The 17765-nt window shown below is 35.1% G+C and overlaps 1 protein-coding gene across 2 annotated transcripts in view; it reads left to right on the top strand.

Moving 5' to 3' along the window:
• LOC145239995 (uncharacterized) overlaps positions 1 to 17765 on the top strand; it is a 201648-nt gene that overhangs the window by 375 nt on the left and 183508 nt on the right. The gene's annotated exons all lie outside the window — the stretch shown is intronic.

Below are 17765 nucleotides of genomic sequence, written 5' to 3'. Positions count from 1 at the left end.
AAACGCGTTGATTTACTCTTTTTATTTTTCGATCTTGGCCCTTGCAGTAGGGTTATGCTTTGATAGCTAGTACTTCCACCCACCAAGCAGCAAAATATCACCCTTCACTGTAGAAATCTTTAGATGCCGGGAAATTATCTACTCCGATAGCTTATTGGAACGTTTTTTAATTTACCTTTAGTATTTTCTGCCGATTATCTGTTTCCCGATAGACATTTTAAATTGAAATTGCTCCTGACAAGGCGTGAAACCACTTAATGCAAGGAGCTAAGCAAACACAACTTCGAGGTCAAAAACTTGCCAACTGTTTGATGGATTCCGATTTTGATCATCGTTTGATAACTGTCTGATAACAGTTGAGTAGATTCCAATCCTGAAAGCCGCAATTATTTCCCATCTGTCAGAAACATGGAAGGTGAAGACTGAAAAAAAAAAAAACAAACAAAAAAAAACAACAAAAACAAAAACAAAAAACAAAATAAAGGAAGCGAAAGTTAAAAGGTCGTCGAAAGTAAAACAATAGTCAATTTTATATTCCCCTAAAACATGCGATCAAATATCTTATCCAGCTCGCTACTGAGGTTGCTCTCTTGAAAAATCTGACTTCTATCACAGCAACCCCTGCTGCTTTAGTTACAATATTTCTTTCATTTTTTTTTAAATTAAATTTTCACCCCAAACAAGGCACAGTGCCACCTTGAAGTAGGGGGCTACTATCGAGGACATAAGTTGCAAGGGTATTATGAAGGGAGATGAGCAGCAAGATGTCTGTTCACATTACACTTGAACTTCTGCATGTCAGTACAGTTGGGAAAGCAGAATAAGGGAGTTCCAAAGTCTAGCATTTCTGGGGAAGAAACTATTGGAGTAAAAGGCTTTCTTACACCTACAAGATCTCTACTGTGTAGGGGTGGGATTTAGCTGCTTGTCGCGTTTGTGGGAATATTTACGTCGAGGAGGTACAAGTGCTTGTAGTTCGTCAGAGCCTTCACAATAAAATACTTGTAGAACAGGCAGAGGGATGCAACATTTCGTCGATGGGATAGAGGCTGAAGCTTAGATGGCAGTTCAGGACCTATCAGGTTAGCAATTCTTTTTTGCACCCTATCAGTGAGTGAGAGACTAGTAGCAGATGCACCAGCCCAAATGTGGCCAGAATACTCCATACATGGGCGAATGGTGGCCTTATAGAGGTACCGGATACTTTCGGGCATAAGTAGCTTTCTAGCACGGTAGAGAGAGAGTTTCCACCTTCTTTGCAGCAGCCTTGGCAATGCCCTCAATGTATCTGTTCCAGTTCATGTTCCATGTGAACCTTATGCCGCGGAGTTTAAATGAAGTACTTTTAGGTAATGTATTTTTGGCCATTTGCTATTGGTGGTAGAGAAGGTTCCTTGTAATTCTTGTTTCGGTTGAATATTCCCCCCCCTATTTTTTTTTTTATTAAGACCATGATAAATTTCAGAATGTTATTTTCAAACACGTGCTGAAAATCTTTTTGAAGTTTTCACATCGGCCAAGTTTCTGATTATGCATTTATGTTTCTGAATTTTTTAGATGAGTTTATTTCTTTTGCGGAGTGTTATCCTCATTTTCATAGTTGTTGTTTAGCCACGTTTTGGCTAACTCATCCTCTGGCCTTCTTCAGGCCATTAATCGCGACGGGATAGGAATGCCGAGTCTTTTAACTGTATCCCCAGTAATCACCGCCTTCCATAGTTGTTGTCTCGTCACGTTTTGGCCAACTAATCATTTAGCTTTCTTTGAGTAGGATTGAAACCGCTATCTTCGGACAAAGATCACCTGAAACCGTAGATGCTCAACGCCTCTATCCACTGCGCCACAGTCCCCGAATATATTTTTTGAGATGAGGATTAATGATTCATATTATTTGGACTACTGTTCTCATCACGAGTGTTATTTACACAGCATTTCGGTCGATGTAACCTCCAACCTTCTTCAGGTGTATTTTATCGAACTCTGGAGTCTTTCTGTCGAACTCGGGAACCTGTACCGTATTTTGAACGTAAGCTTTCACAAGAACCCATGGCGTAGTGGATAAACCACTTGGTAAAATTCAGTTGTTAGTTACACTCTTCAGTGCACTTGTGGATAACCTAGGATTTCTACTTGGTCATGGCTGGCGGAACTTTAGCATTCTACCCCCGTGGATTAAATATTGGGGTTCGTTCAAAATTCCGCGCAGATTTTCTAGTTCGACGGAAAGATTCCCGAGTTCGATACGTATGACTGAAGAAGGTCGGAGATTACATCGGCCGAAACGTCGTGAGCATTCCAGTCAATAATGAGAAATCCTCATCATCGAGTGATTCAGTTTTAAAACACCTTTTAAAGAACGTGTCAAGCTGGTTTAATAGTTATCGTACTTGATTCACCATCTTTAGGTTTTGGTTTCGACCTCAGCTCGAGTATTTTTTATTTTTTTTACTTACAAAAAGTGAAAAGAAAAACATAATGCTCGCATGCACTTGATTATATTCATAGTTACAGTGAATTTTACAGAATGATTTCACAAAAAAATATTTTAAAAAATACACGGCGAATGTGGCGCAAGGCCAAATTGGGTGATTACTGTGTGGTGTGTCATCCGTTTCGTTTAGTCAGCACAACACCGCATCCTACGAAATAGTCTCCATGGACTATTAACGTTGATAAGTAGTTTTATTATTTTTAAAATTACTCTTCTCGAAGGACGGAAGTATTTAGGAGGATAGTCTCCTAGGACCGAACTGAACAATGCCCCATTCAGAGTAAAAGTATCGGTTGTATGAGCAAAGCAGACCTTAGTGCGAGAAAGTGCCAAGTTTTAAATCTGTGACAGGTGTGAAGGGTCATTTGATAAGTCATTCAGGATTATCTGGTAAATCAGCGTTTGTTTATATTTATTCTGTGCAAAGAAGCGAATAATATCGAAAGGGTTCGTTAATGTGGTTTGAATCTGATCCTATGGCAAGTGACAACGAATTGCAACAAGTGAGAAATGATACACGAATTACCATTAGTGTATAAGCGATGCTCTTTGTGTAAACAAATCGAGCTTAGGTAGTTCGGACGATGTCAAAACTTCGTTAAACTTATACAGCAGTCGCCGATAGCGTAGTGGTTAGGAGCCTTGACTATCGTACAGACGGTCGGGTTTCAATCCTGGCTTTGGGTAGTTGCATATCTGAGCGCACTGATGGGCTGTGGGGCAGCGAAACAGTACTGTATGTGGATGACTCTCTCTCTCTCTCTCTCTCTCTCTATATATATATATATATATATATATAAAATATACTTATATATATATAAAATATACTTATACATATATATATATATAAAATATACTTGTAGTCATCGACATACAGTCCTGTTTCGTTGTATCACAACTCATCAGTGCCGCTAGACTAACATCTCTCCCAAGCCAAGGATTGAACCTAGAACCCCCATGTTGAAAGTCGAGAGTTCTCCCACTCGACCATGGAATTGACGCCCGTAAATAACTCGTCGGAATGTCTATTTAAATAGACACCCGCCACCACCTTTATAGTGCTCAAATCGTCTGTTCGTAAACAATATATATATATATATATATATATATATATATATATATATATATATATATATATATAATTATATATATATATATAAATTATAAAACTCAAATGACCTTGTAACGGGTGTTGTAACGTATGCGTACATAAACAAACCCATGACGTAATACAGAAATGAACGATGGAAAAAAAAAGCAGAAAGTTTAACAATTGTTTATTTGGATAATTTAAACGCAAAAAAAAAAAAAATTGGGACGCTGAAAAACGTACACAGTAAAACAATGCGTTTTATTGTCACGTTGATATTTGTAAGGAAAATTAAAAAAATTACAAATAAATAATCAACGCGACAATAAAACGTATTGTTTTACCGTGTACGTTTTCAGCGTCCCATTTTCTTTTCGCGTTTAAATTATCCAAATAAATAATTACTAATACTTTCTGCATTTTTTTTACATCGTTCATTTCCATATTACGTTTAAGTTTAACGCAATTTTCTTACAATAAATCTACTTCAACCCGTTGACAACCATAACAGCATTTTACAATGGGGATTTAACCAGCACGTTTCCTTTTCTTTTTTTTTTTAAATTTATTCTCCATTTTTTAATACACCTTTCTTAAAAAGCATTCATACATTTTCTTTTACACTACCTACATAAATAAATAACACCGAAAATATGTTTTTTTTAATTACGTTACAAATAAATAATCAACGTGACAATAAAACGTATTGTGTTACTGTGTACGTTTTCAGCGTCCCGACTCTTTTATTCGCGTTTAAATTAAAAGCTATATAAAAATTTGAATTTCACTTTAAGTATTATGGTATCTGTTCAGTACACATTTACCTATAAGTATGGCCAACCACTTATAATTCAATGCCTTGAAGATTTTTTCCCCCAAAATAAACAATTATAAAAAGAAAGACTCATAGAAATGTATCTATATTCTTTTTTCATTTTGATATAATTTCATAGAAATATTTCTGTTATGTCACAAAAAAACTATTTTCTTTATGTCACAAGTGTCACGCTCACAGATTAATTCCATAGCTAATATAACATACTGACCCAACGGGTCACGGGTAGTCTTGTATAAAAAATAGGCCCCTTCAGGCTTGGACAGACTATGGATACCCATGAAGGGTTGCTTACGCGTGAAATATAGCATGCTGTCCAGCATTGCCGGGTCGTAAGATACACTTAAATATGATATTTTGATTAATGCGGATTTCGTACTTATCATATTATATTGGACCCAATATATAGTAATGGTTTAAAAAGTAAAAAAAAAAAATGATTCGTGCGCCACCACCGAGAATCGAAAACCAAACGTTCCGTTTACGATTTACTTTTTCCTTTCACGTCAATTCCTATACTGTGAAGACATGTTTACTGCAAGGCAAGAAATTAAAACATGAGCTAATAGCTATTACGTTACGCATGCATATTCGTAATGCTGTCGTTCGATCTTCATCTGGCACGTACCATTTTTTTAAATTTTCACACTTTTGCACCGATTTTTTCCGGCTAAAACCCAAAGATTAAGTTTCAAATGGGTTCGAATACTCTACATATTAAGTTTCATGTCCTTAGACCAAAAACTGACGGAAGAGATTGGAAGGTAAAATTTTTTAAAACACACACACACACACACACACACACACACACACACACACACACACACACACACACACACACACACATACACATATATATAAAAATAGGTTCGTGTTTACGATAACATTTTTACGCAAATATTACGCAAGTATAAATCATGTAAGAATATCTGCATGAATATAATTACACGTAATAATTAACTAATCAGTCTTTTGAAAAACTTTGACTCATCTTCTTGGCATATTACCAAATTCATCCTCAAGCACTCGACGCGTTCTCACTTCTGGAATGGATGTCCTTTCAAATAAAAAACCAGATCACTGCTCGACATTCAACAGGCTCCATTTCACACCTGATTCAGTTCAACCACCTGCAAAACAGAAACTACAATTAGTTCAGAGCTATAATCTGCCACATAACCCATAGAGATATAAATCATTGCACACACAAAATTTCAGCTAGATCAGACAACTGGAAGTGGGTCAGGGGCATTACTTATTGCAGGCCCCTCGTATATGAGTATGTATATGTGTATAGGAGTTGTGTGTATGTGTGTTTATGTCTGCATATACATTGCTTATATATATGTGTGTATGTGCGTATGTGTCTGTATGTGGATGTGTAGAAATGTGCATATGTATGTGTCTGTATGTATGCGTATTTGCGCGTGCGTTGGTGTATATATTAATCCTTAACTACCTAAAAACAACTCATCGTCAACTGAAATGAACAAATCGACTTATGGCATTCTAAATGAAACCTTTTACTTGTCAAACACATATGACACTTACACAAACACTTTCTCTCTCTCACTCACCCTCTCTCCCTCTCTCTCTTCCTCTCTCTCTCTCTCTCTATCTATCTATCTATCTATCTATCTCTATCTCTCTCTCTCTCTCTCTATCTATCTATCTATCTATCTATCTATCTCTATCTCTATCTCTTTCTCTCTCTCTCATCTACTTCATATACCTGACTAAACAACCAAAAGAAGTCAAAATTTTAAAACCGAAAATTGAAATTCCTCCCCCTCCTCACTTTACCCCCTTTCTTTTACCATCCTCTCTCCCCCTCCCTATATCCATATATCTCCACCCACGCCTACCTGAATCTGCTACCCCCAGACACTACAATCTAATGTATTTTAACCTTAAAAACTTAAATATTGTCGAAACCCGTCCCCCCTTATTATCTCTTACCCCCCGTTCTTTTCTTCTTCCAAATACTAACAACAATTTCTGTAAGGTCTGACGAGGCTGTTGGATCGTAAACATAGTTCAGCATCCGAAACATATGTAACCAAACAGATAAAACGGTAATAAAAAAAATAAAACACATATTTGCTCTGCAATAGTATTGAGCACTCTCTTTAGGTTTTTACTAATTACCAGTTTTACTATATATATATATATATATATATATATATATATATATATATATATATATATATATATTAGTACGATTATTCGGAATCAGAAAGATTTGAACTTTTGGCGGTATCGGAATAGGAAAAATATGTATCTATTTTCCGATGCTAAAAACGATTCTTTTAATTTTCTTTTTTTTATTTGATTTTGTTGATGGTAATAATGATAAAATAATAAATATTTAATAATTTTAAACTACCAGTAATAGTCAAACCGGCGCTTCTGCAGTATCAGAACGAAATCTCGGCAATCATAATACTAAATTTCACATGAAAACAATGGTATCTACGTATTCCTCGTATTTTTAAGATGATTATATAAAATAAAATGACGCAAAATCGATTAGTTAGAAAATTATTTATTTAAGAAAATAGAAAAAGAAAATAGAATTTGAAGAAAACGATCGTATTTGCTTATGTAAGACACAGGAGAGTTCATAAGGGAGGTCATTTTCCGCTTCGATTTATTTTACGAAAACAAGATGGACGCAATTTTTCACTTGCTAACACGATTAAAGTTTTTTTGTTTAATAATTCGGTGATATTCAGGTAATTATGATTGCATGATGTAGAAGCTAAGATTGTAATTTCTTAAAATTGACAAAAAATATCAGTAGAAAGCATTGTTTTTTTTTCTTCTTCTGAAAACTCCATTTTTCGTTCTAATAGTGTAGAAGCGCCGCAAAATCTATAGACCCCCCCATAAGTGTTTTTCTTTGATGTTTGGGAAAATATCTGCACAGTTAACATGCGTTTTATGATAATCAGAATCGGAATCGGTAAGTGTATCGGAATCGGATATTTAGTAGGGAATCAGGAATTGTATCGGAACGGGAAAAATATTGGAATCGTTCCATTATATATATATATATATATATATATATATATATATATATATATATATATATATATATATATATATATATTTACATGGGGTCACCAATTATCAAGGCCCGAAGGCCATTCAGGGATAAGGATTATTGCGTGTACCGTAATCAATGAGATAGTATTGTAGTAATCATTAGTATTGGGGTTTTGATAGAGTGTCTTACTTAAGGGGGCGGTTTGTTAGGAGTTTGTTTATGTTGAACTTGAAGACGTCCAAGTTGTAGTCAGGTGGGAAACAGGCAAGCGGCAGAGAGTTCCACTGGCGTGCAGTTCTAAGAAAGAAGCTTTGCTCATGGAATCTACGTTTGGATTTAGGCACAGGTAGAGAGTGGGGAAAATTATTGACAGTATATATATATATATATATATATATATATATATATATATATATATATATATATATATATAATCACATAAATTAATATACAAAGATATAATTTTATGCGTAAATTTTCAGTATTTACTTCAACAGTGCTCGATACATACGTAGAGCTAGGTAGTAAGTTATGAAAATATATATGGCAATTAAGCTACATAGAATATCCCGTGTTTCCGCTACATAGAATATTCCGCGGAGATGCGCCACTGTACAGCTAATGCTATTTACCGATTTAAGTTATGACGGCAGGGTCATTGACAGCACTCTCAAAATGCAAAGCCGAACGGTTCAACGCTTGAGGAGACAGTTCAACAAAGTTTCCGGCCACGGTTATGGTCTTTGATGTCGTTTCAAGTGAGGGCCACATCATACCACGTGATATCTTAGAAGTCGGCTTGAAAGTCAACACCAAAGTGTACCTTGATGTGCCGAAGAGTGTGGTGATCCCCTAAGGCGATCAGGTGGTAACTGGCAGAACTTGGGTGTGGCAGCAGGACTTTGCACCGGTCCTTATGTTCAAAGAAACCCAAGCTTGGCTTCAAAAGGAGTGCTACGACTTTGTACTTTTTTCTCACTGGTGTCCCTCCTTCCCCAACCTGAACCTGCTAGATTACTTCCTTTGGTTATAAGGTTTGGAGTTTTTGAGTGATGATGAGAGGTGTGGGAGGAGTTGATTGGCCAAATAAATAGTTTGATGACAATTATTCGCGTGAAACTGAAGATGCTGAATATTTGCGCGAAGTTTGTCAATGCACCAGTTCACAACTCCATCCTTGTCACAGACTATTTGACCAAGATGGGTTCCAAGACAGTTCCTCATCGTCCTTATAGTTCATACCTTGCTCCCTGTGAATTTTGGTTATTCCTTTAGCTCAAGGGAAACCTTAGAGACTGTCGTTATGAGATAATTGAGGAGATGAAAGAGGCTGTGACGGGATTCATTGACACGCTCACACAAGAGGACTTCTATGGGGCATTCCAGAAGTTGTTGGAACCATACAACAAGTGCATTGCAGCCGCAGGAGATTACTTCAAAGGCGGCTATTTTTTTCATGTGTACATTATTAATAAAACTGCCGATACAGATAAAGTCTGGATACTTATTGACGGCACGTCATATTTATCGGAGAAAACGATTTGAAACTTAAAATATTGTGGTCTCGCAGAATTCCCAAGATTTAAGATTTGCGTTCGTTCAGATGATACGGATTTCGCTTTTTATTAAGCACCTCCCACTTCCAAGACCATTGGCTTTATCCAAACCTTTGTTGACAGTGTAAACTGTGCTTAATGATACACTGGCTCTCTTAGAAATTGGTTTCACGTTGACTCGCAATCAGCAATAACTTCTATTGTTGTTCCTTGTGGTGCAACGAAAGAAAACACCATTGTTTGAATGAAAGCTTATGCTGGAAATAACATTGCAAAAATGCTCGTAATACAACATTGTTATATCATGTGAATAATGTTTATGAACAATTCAAAATTTTGATTCCACACCCTAGATATATATAGACAACTCGCCCCCATTAAAAGATAATAAAATAATATATAAATAATTGTTTGATTGCTGTAAAAATGCACAGCGGTAAAAATCAGTCATGACAGTTTGGGAGATAAACAAATTCCTTACATAAGACTTTAATCAGAACACATTTAGCGATTCCTACATTACGATTTAATCTGTAAGTTGTTAAATAAACCCCTAAATAAATCCATATATTTTTGTACACGTACAAAATACACTTAGGGTTTGTGTATATTACATGCATATATTATTCTAAATATTGTTTTTTAAAATATTTCCACGCAATTTATTGAAAAATTTATTGAAAATTGTGAGATTTATTTTTCTTTTAAAGCGAAGTCGATTTGTATTTGTTTATTATTAGTGAACAAAATACTATTTGAATTTTTTTTCATAAACAATTGAAAATAATCAACGATTGACACGCAAAATATAAAAAAAAATTGGTGTAGAAACAGAATAGTTATCAACACCCTCTCCCATGTTAAGAATGAGTTTCTTAATAATAGTATTATTCAGAAAACCATTCTTACATGAAAAACTTGGATTTTATTATGCTTCCCCCTGTGTAAACTTGATAATTTCACAATTATTAATTCCTCACCTTTTCTATATATAGCTCTAGATAAAAACACCTATTGAGCTTTTCATAGCTTACTCCTTACTCTTATAGAGCTTGTCTATAACACACACACACACACACACATTCTCTCTCTCTTTCTCTCTCTCTCTGTATCTATCTATCTATCTATCTCTCTTTCTTTCTCTCTCTCTATCTCTCTCTCTCTCTCTCTCTCTCTCTCTCTCTCTCTCTCTATATATATATATATATATATATATATATATATATATATATATATATATAAATGAGATAAGTCACAAATTTGAAATCAAGTGAATTTACCTGTCAGATATTACATTGAGATAGTATTTTCAAGACGATCCTAGCAAAAAAGGTACAGATCAATATATAAAAATAGAGCAACATATAAGCTTAATGATTAAAGTTAAATTCTGTAGATTAAAATATACATAAAAATACATTAAAGTTAAGAATTTATTGTTTGAAACAAGGAATATATAGAGAAAAATTATATTTATTTCCTTAATCCATGGATTTTCAATAATGGCCCACATCATCAGAGGAAATGTATTGCAATTAGAAAAATGTTCAGCTATGAATAAACAGGTATTTTGCTTTTGAGCACATATATTGAAAATGTTATTTGAAATCTTCTCTATATATTTTATATATATTTTAATCTACAGAATTTAACTTTAATGATATAACACACACACACACATATATATATACACAGATATATATATATATATGCATACATAAAAGTGTGTAGGCATCAGCAATTGTGGGGTTTTCAACCTTTTATCATTTTTTATTTTAAAATATTTTTATAATGCGTTTCAAGCTTTGTACAGCTCTCTTCAGATATATTTTTATATAAAGGTTTAAAGTGAAGGGTTATTCTGGGGAACATTTTACATCTAATGATTCTGAGTGTGTTTTTCAGAGAAATGTCAGTCTCAGACTTTTGTATATTTTTTATATATATATATATATATATATATATATATATATATATATATTACAAACTTACAGAATTCCAATTACTCTTGGCCTCGAACCAGATTTAATTTCTTCAAACGAATCTTACTTTTTCTTTAAAGCCAGAAATAAAAAAAGAACACACCACAGCGTAGAGGCACATAATTTTTTCCCTTTCATTCTTGTGAAACCTTTTGTAATCTTTTTGTTTCAGTTTTTGGATTTAAATATGTCGAACCGGAGGCGGGGGATTATCAGCATGTTTATCAGGATTTGTTCATGTAGTGGCCGCGCGTGTCTACCTAACGTGAAAGAATGTTACACATCCGTGTCCACTTCATCGTTTGCATTATATATATATATATATATATATATATATATATATATATATATATATATATATATATATATATATATGTATATGTATATATATATTCCAGAGGTAAAATAACCAATGAAGTTTTAACAAGGTTAATGCAAGAGTGCTTAATACCGAAGCAGGGCAGGATATACTTTTTATTTGTTTTTACTAAGCATTAATTTTCCGCTACACATTCATGAGCATGTTTCGGTCAGCTAGTTACTTGTAACTAGAAACCTCTTCAGGCGATGTTTGCTATGCAAAAGTTCAGTCCGTCCTTAATACTTTATTGGATCTTTTTTCAAATTCTTTTTCTCTCGTTTCCTTCTCTCCCTATCTCTTTGAATCCCTATAAACTATCTAAAAACTGTTAAATGACCTTTTTTATGCAAATTTGAAAAAAATCATATTGTTTTTTTTTCTGTGATGCATTACTCTGCAAAATTTTCTGTATATTTTGCAAACCTCTTCCCTTTGATGAGAAGAATCACACTCTTCGAAACTCCATCGTACTGTATATCGATACTCTACGGCTGACTGAGATAGCTTCCGGTCATTCATATCTGATCTACCTCTGCATTCCATGTGTAAAAAGGATGTGTCCTCTATAATATCAGACCTGACTGAATGGTTAATTGTAGACATAGACCGATTCATACCATCCAAAAAATTCCAACAAAAACCTAACAGCCAGTCATGGTTCTCCCCAGAATGTGCTGCTGCCATCGCGCACAGAAATCACTTTTTCCATAGCTACCAACGTAATAGATGTACTGAGACTAAAGCTGCTTTCAGGACTGCCAACAACTACTGTAAAAGAGTAATAAAAAATGCAAGAGAGCTATATGCCCAGTCCATTAAATCCAAAGTAGCTAAGCAGCGGCTTGGTTCCCACCAGTTTTGGCAAATAGCAAACAGGATCCTGAAAAGAAGCGTGTGTTCTATCCCAACCATCATTAATGGACCTGATGTCATCTCGTCAGCATCAGACAAAGGCAAACTATTTGTCAAAAGTTTTGCAGCTAATTCTACCCTGTGCGACCAAAGCCATCAACTTCTCGTATTTCCTCCTATAACAGACAACACGCTATGCAACATACAAATATCTGCACGTGAGGTCACCCAGCTAATCAAGCACCTTGATTCCAGTAAAGCAACTTGTTCTGACAGCATTCCAATTATAGTGTTAAAAAAGCTTCAACCAGAAATTGCCCCCATACTTACAAAATTGTTTAAGCGTTGCCTTAAGGAGAAGTGGTTCCTCATCAGTAGGCCCTGTATTTAAGAATTCAGGTGACAGGTCATCTCCCTCTCAGCACAGACCAATAAGTCTCCTGTGTGTCACGAGTAAGCTGCTGGAATCCGTATAAAATAGCCAACCACCTCAGCAGAAATAACCTTCTTAGTGACACGTAATATGGTTTACGTTCTGCTAGATCTACAGCAGATGTGCTAACGGTTATATCTCATAGGATTAGTGAATCTCTCAACAAAGGCTTCCTTTCTAGAGAAATTGCTCGACATATCAAAGGCCTTCGATAAGGTATAGCATAAAGGCCTACTTCATAAGATTTCCAGCTACGATATAACTGGAAATGTTTTCACAATTATTAAATCATTTCTCTCTGATAGGCTCATAAGAGTAGTGGTTGATGGGCAGAAATCAGATGCTCGCAGTATGAATGCTGGAGTCTCCCAGGGGTCCATCCCGGGCCCAACTCTCTTCCTGATCTACATAAATGATCTCCCAAAACACATTCGTTGAAGTCTATGCTGATGACACGACTATCTATGGAACACATCAAAGGCCGTAAATGAGAAAGTTCTCTCTGATTCCCTCTCCTCTGATCTTGAGCGCGTGGTACAGTGGGGGAAGAGGTGACTGGTTACTTTTAATGAATCTAAAACCAAGCTCCTATCTTTACATCATCAACGCTCTGATCCCCATCTGGCATCAATTGAAATGGATGGCTCTCGTCTTGGAGAGGCTCCATGTTTTGACAAGCTTCTGGGTTTTACCTTTCCCCTGATTTGAAATGGAACCCGTACTGTTTCCAAGGTCGCTGAGAAAATGGTAGGGTCCTTCTACCGCTCCAAAATATATCTCACTACTGATGCAATTCTCTATCTATATAAAAGCCAAGTACGTCCAAGGATGAAGTACCGCTGCCGCATCTGGGAAGGAGCTGCTAAAAACAGCCTATCCTACCTGAACAAAGTACAAAATATATTTCGGGGCTTTGTCTTATTGTTATTTATATTTCTCCAATCTCTGCTCCAACCTCGCCAATCTTTCATTATAAACCACTGTCAATAATTTTCCCCACTTTTATCTGTGCCTGAATCAAAACGTAGATTCCATGAACAAAGCTTCTTTCTTAGAAGTGCACGCCTGTGAAACTCTGTTCCGTTTGTCTGTTTCCCACCTGACTACAACTTGGATGTCTTCAAGTTCAACATAAACACATTTCTGATGAACCGCCCTCTTAAGTAAGACACTTTATCAAATCTCCAATACTAACGATTACTTCGATACTATCCCATTAATTACTGTACACGCAATAACCCTTATCCCCGAGTGACTTCCGGGCCTTGATAAGTGGTGACCTCCATATAATAAAAAAGAGCACTGTTTTCTTTTAAAAGTATTAATACATTTATTAATACATTAAAATGAACTCTGCTCTTTAAACTCCATGTCTAATTCCCTCTATAAAATATAATAATAATAATAATAATAATAATAATAATAATAATAATAATAATAATAAAAAAATAAATTTTTAAACATAAAATGTTATAAAAAATCGTTTATCTAATTTTATTTCATTGGTTTGGGATAGGGGAAAAAGTCCAAAAAATAAAATCAAATTTCTAGGTTGTAGAACGCTCACGCTTTTCCCACTTGGTATTGGCCGAAAACAGGCAAGTCGCTCTCTACGCGGGGTTGAAATTCCAGGCTGGATCAAAGAAACTGGGATCGTGGAAAATGTTACAGAACGATTTTTACAAAAAGATATCTCACTACTGATGCAATTCTCTATCTATATAAAAGCCAAGTATGTCCAAGGATGGAGTACTGTTGTCACATCTGGGCAGGAGCTGCTAAAAACAACCTATCCTGCCTTGACAGAGTACAAAATAGACTTCCTGGTTTAGTGGGGGATGCCCTTTTCTCTTCCCTGCAACCTCTCTCCCACAGAAAATACGTTGTGAGCCTGTCTTTATTTTATCGTTATTTCCATGACAGGTGCTCGTCTGAGTTCCAATCCCTCGTCCCCCATCACCAATCTTTTACGAGAAACATCCGTCTGGCTGAAACTACTGTCAATAATTTTCCCCACTCTCTATCTGTGCCTAAATCCAAACGTAGATTCCATGAGCAAAGCTTCTTTCTTAGAATTGCACCCCTGTGGAACTCTGTTCCGTCTGCCTGCTTCCCACCGGACTACAACTTGGATATCTTCAAGTCCAACGTTAACAAATTCCTAATAAACCGCCCCCTTAAGTAAACACTTCATCAAATCTCCACACTAACGTAATGTACTTGCAATAACCCTTATCGCCAGTGGAACTCTCTGCCGCTTGCCTGTTTCCAACCTGACTACAACTTGGATGTCTTCAAGTTCAACATAAACAAACTCCTGACAAACCGGCCCCTTACGTAAGACACTCTATCAAAACCCCCAATACTAATGATTACTACAATACTATCTCATTGATTACTGTACACGCAATAACCCTTATCCCTGAGTGGCCTTCGGGCCTTGATAAGTGGTGACCCCCATGTAAGAAAATAAACAAAAAAAAAAATGATACCCGTCCAGAATTTCTCATATTACAAAACAAAAACAAGTGAATCATGCACAGTGAAGGAAGCATAAAAAGTTCACAATTTGCACCCCCTTCATTTAGCCCCCAAAGTCTCCAGGGGACGTCAAATTCAGGTGAAAATGAACAAACGGTGCAATTTTAGGTCTTTACATATTTAAATCTGACTTCTGCACCATGAAAAAAAGGAATGACTAAGTCCAGCATTTGCACTCCCCACCCCTATTTAGTTCCAAAAGTCCCACAGGCCATAGCATATTTAAATTTGAGTTCAGCACCATGCAAAACTGCCAATAAATAAACGTACACAGAAAATTTTGGACAAATATTGTAAAATAGTCCCAAAAATGGAGTGTTTTTATTTGCCCTAAAAGAGCCCCTGGGGCACACCCAAGAGTTATCGCGAAGTATAGACAAACAAAATTATATAGAAATCAGTTAGTTACAACTTTTCAGAAAGTTTTATAAAAATCCAAGGTATCATTTTTTTTTAATAAGCACAAAAGTGTTAATTGTAGCCATTTTAACCCGAAAGGCGCCCTTAGTTGGGTAACTGGAGTTTTCCCGGAAAATCGGTTCTGTTACTTTTTTTACTCATATCATGTTTAATGTTTGTGTAAAATTTCCAAACTTCCAAGGCTTAGTTATTGAGAAAAGTGCGGACAAACGAACGGACGAACAGGCGACGGACGGACGGAAAGACGGACGGACGGACGGACGGACGGATGGACGGATAGGCAAGGGTGAATTTACAGGTCCACCCTCCTTTTGTCGGGGAACCAATAAATATTTTCTATATGAAATAAAAGTATATAATCAATTTACGTGATTTTTCGAATGTGGTATTTTCTGTCCGTCACAAGTACGTACATTATTTACATTTTTCTTTATTTTTGTTTTTGATATATGGGGAAATTCTGAAAAGCTTATACCGAAAGTAAATTATTATAGTCGCTTCGAACATGAAATATGAATCGTGAATGAAGAAATAATACAGGAAAGGTAGAGGAGGGAAAGAGAAATAATTTAGAAAAAGAAAAGCCGGAAGGAAGGTAGAAAAAAAAAGAAAAAAAAAAAGGAAGGGCGTGAAACGTAAGACAAAAATGTAGAAAATGTGTCATTGTTTTGAAAACTCAGTAGCTTCGTTTTGATGTCGTGAAAACTCAGTAGCCTCGTTTTGAGACGGTGAAAAATATTATCGCAAAAATTGTTCGCCTCCGCCAAGACGCTACTGCGCAAATGGATATCTTTAATAATAAAAAAAAGCATAACGTGGATCACACGGAAATAAATTAATAATAAGTAAAAAAAAAAAAAAAAGGCGATATTTTTCTTTATTTTTTTTTATTAAAAAGAATGCACATTGTTTTCTGCTTTTCTTGTCCGGTTCACTGTTAGGTGCGAGGAGTGCCGTGTGATCTTCCGACCTAGAAAGACATTCCTCGCATCGTTTCGGGGTAAGCAAAGTCGAACAGGGCGCAGAAGAAAAAAAATGCGAGGAAATAATAAATGACGAAAGATATTGGAGTAAATGTTGTTCGATGGTTAGTCACACATTCTGACAAAAAAAGGTGCGGGTCTTATGAGGTGGAAACGGGGTCAAAACAGATTTGAGAAAATGTCGGTCATGCCGGACGCAGAACTAGCGATATATATATATATATATATATATATATATATATATATATATATATATATATATATATATATATATATATATATATATATATTAGTCCTCGCGCGAAAGAGCAGGACACAAAATGTTTTAATAATAATAATAGAATAACAATAACAAAGACTTTCGCTGGCGAGGATTACTATTGACCGTAACCAGAACTAGCGATATATATATATATATATATATATATATATATATATATATATATATATATATATATATATATATATACATATATATACATATATATACATATATATATACATATATATATATTTATATACATATATATACATATATATATACATATATATGTATACATATACATGTATATATGTGATGAAAATAATGGAAATAGTATTCTGACAAAATAGAGAAATAAAAAGGAACAAACCGTATTATGTGTTCATCAACGTTTCGTCTTTATTTTGAGACTTCCTCTGGATGAATGATATTAAGAATTATATATATATATATGCATATATATATATGCATATATATATGAATATATATGCATATATACATATATATATACATATATACACACACACACACACACATATATATATATGGAGTACTGGTATATATATATATATATATATATATATATATATATATATATATATATATATATATACCAGTACTCCACCACCGTCGTAAAATTCGCTTAAATATGATATTTTTATTAATGCAGATTTCGTATTTATTATTATATTATACAAGCAGGGAGACCCGACGTTGCCCAGAATTGATTGATGATCAACGAATATTTTACATTACTATATTTTTATTGTCATCGAAATCCTTGAAATCGCCCGGGAGGAAACTTCACATGCCTCCATGCAGTAACTTAGTCCAAAATATATATTATTCTACATTGCACTCTAGAGAACCTACTGTTTCATTTATAAAATTATTTTATATAAACTTCTTT

This window comes from Euprymna scolopes, chromosome 19, assembly GCF_053919585.1.
Source record: "Euprymna scolopes isolate OS-2025 chromosome 19, ASM5391958v1, whole genome shotgun sequence".
In the NCBI taxonomy this organism is placed as follows: domain Eukaryota; kingdom Metazoa; phylum Mollusca; class Cephalopoda; order Sepiida; family Sepiolidae; genus Euprymna; species Euprymna scolopes.
Note: the sequence above shows the minus strand (reverse complement) of the source record. Positions and strands in the feature narration are given on the sequence as shown.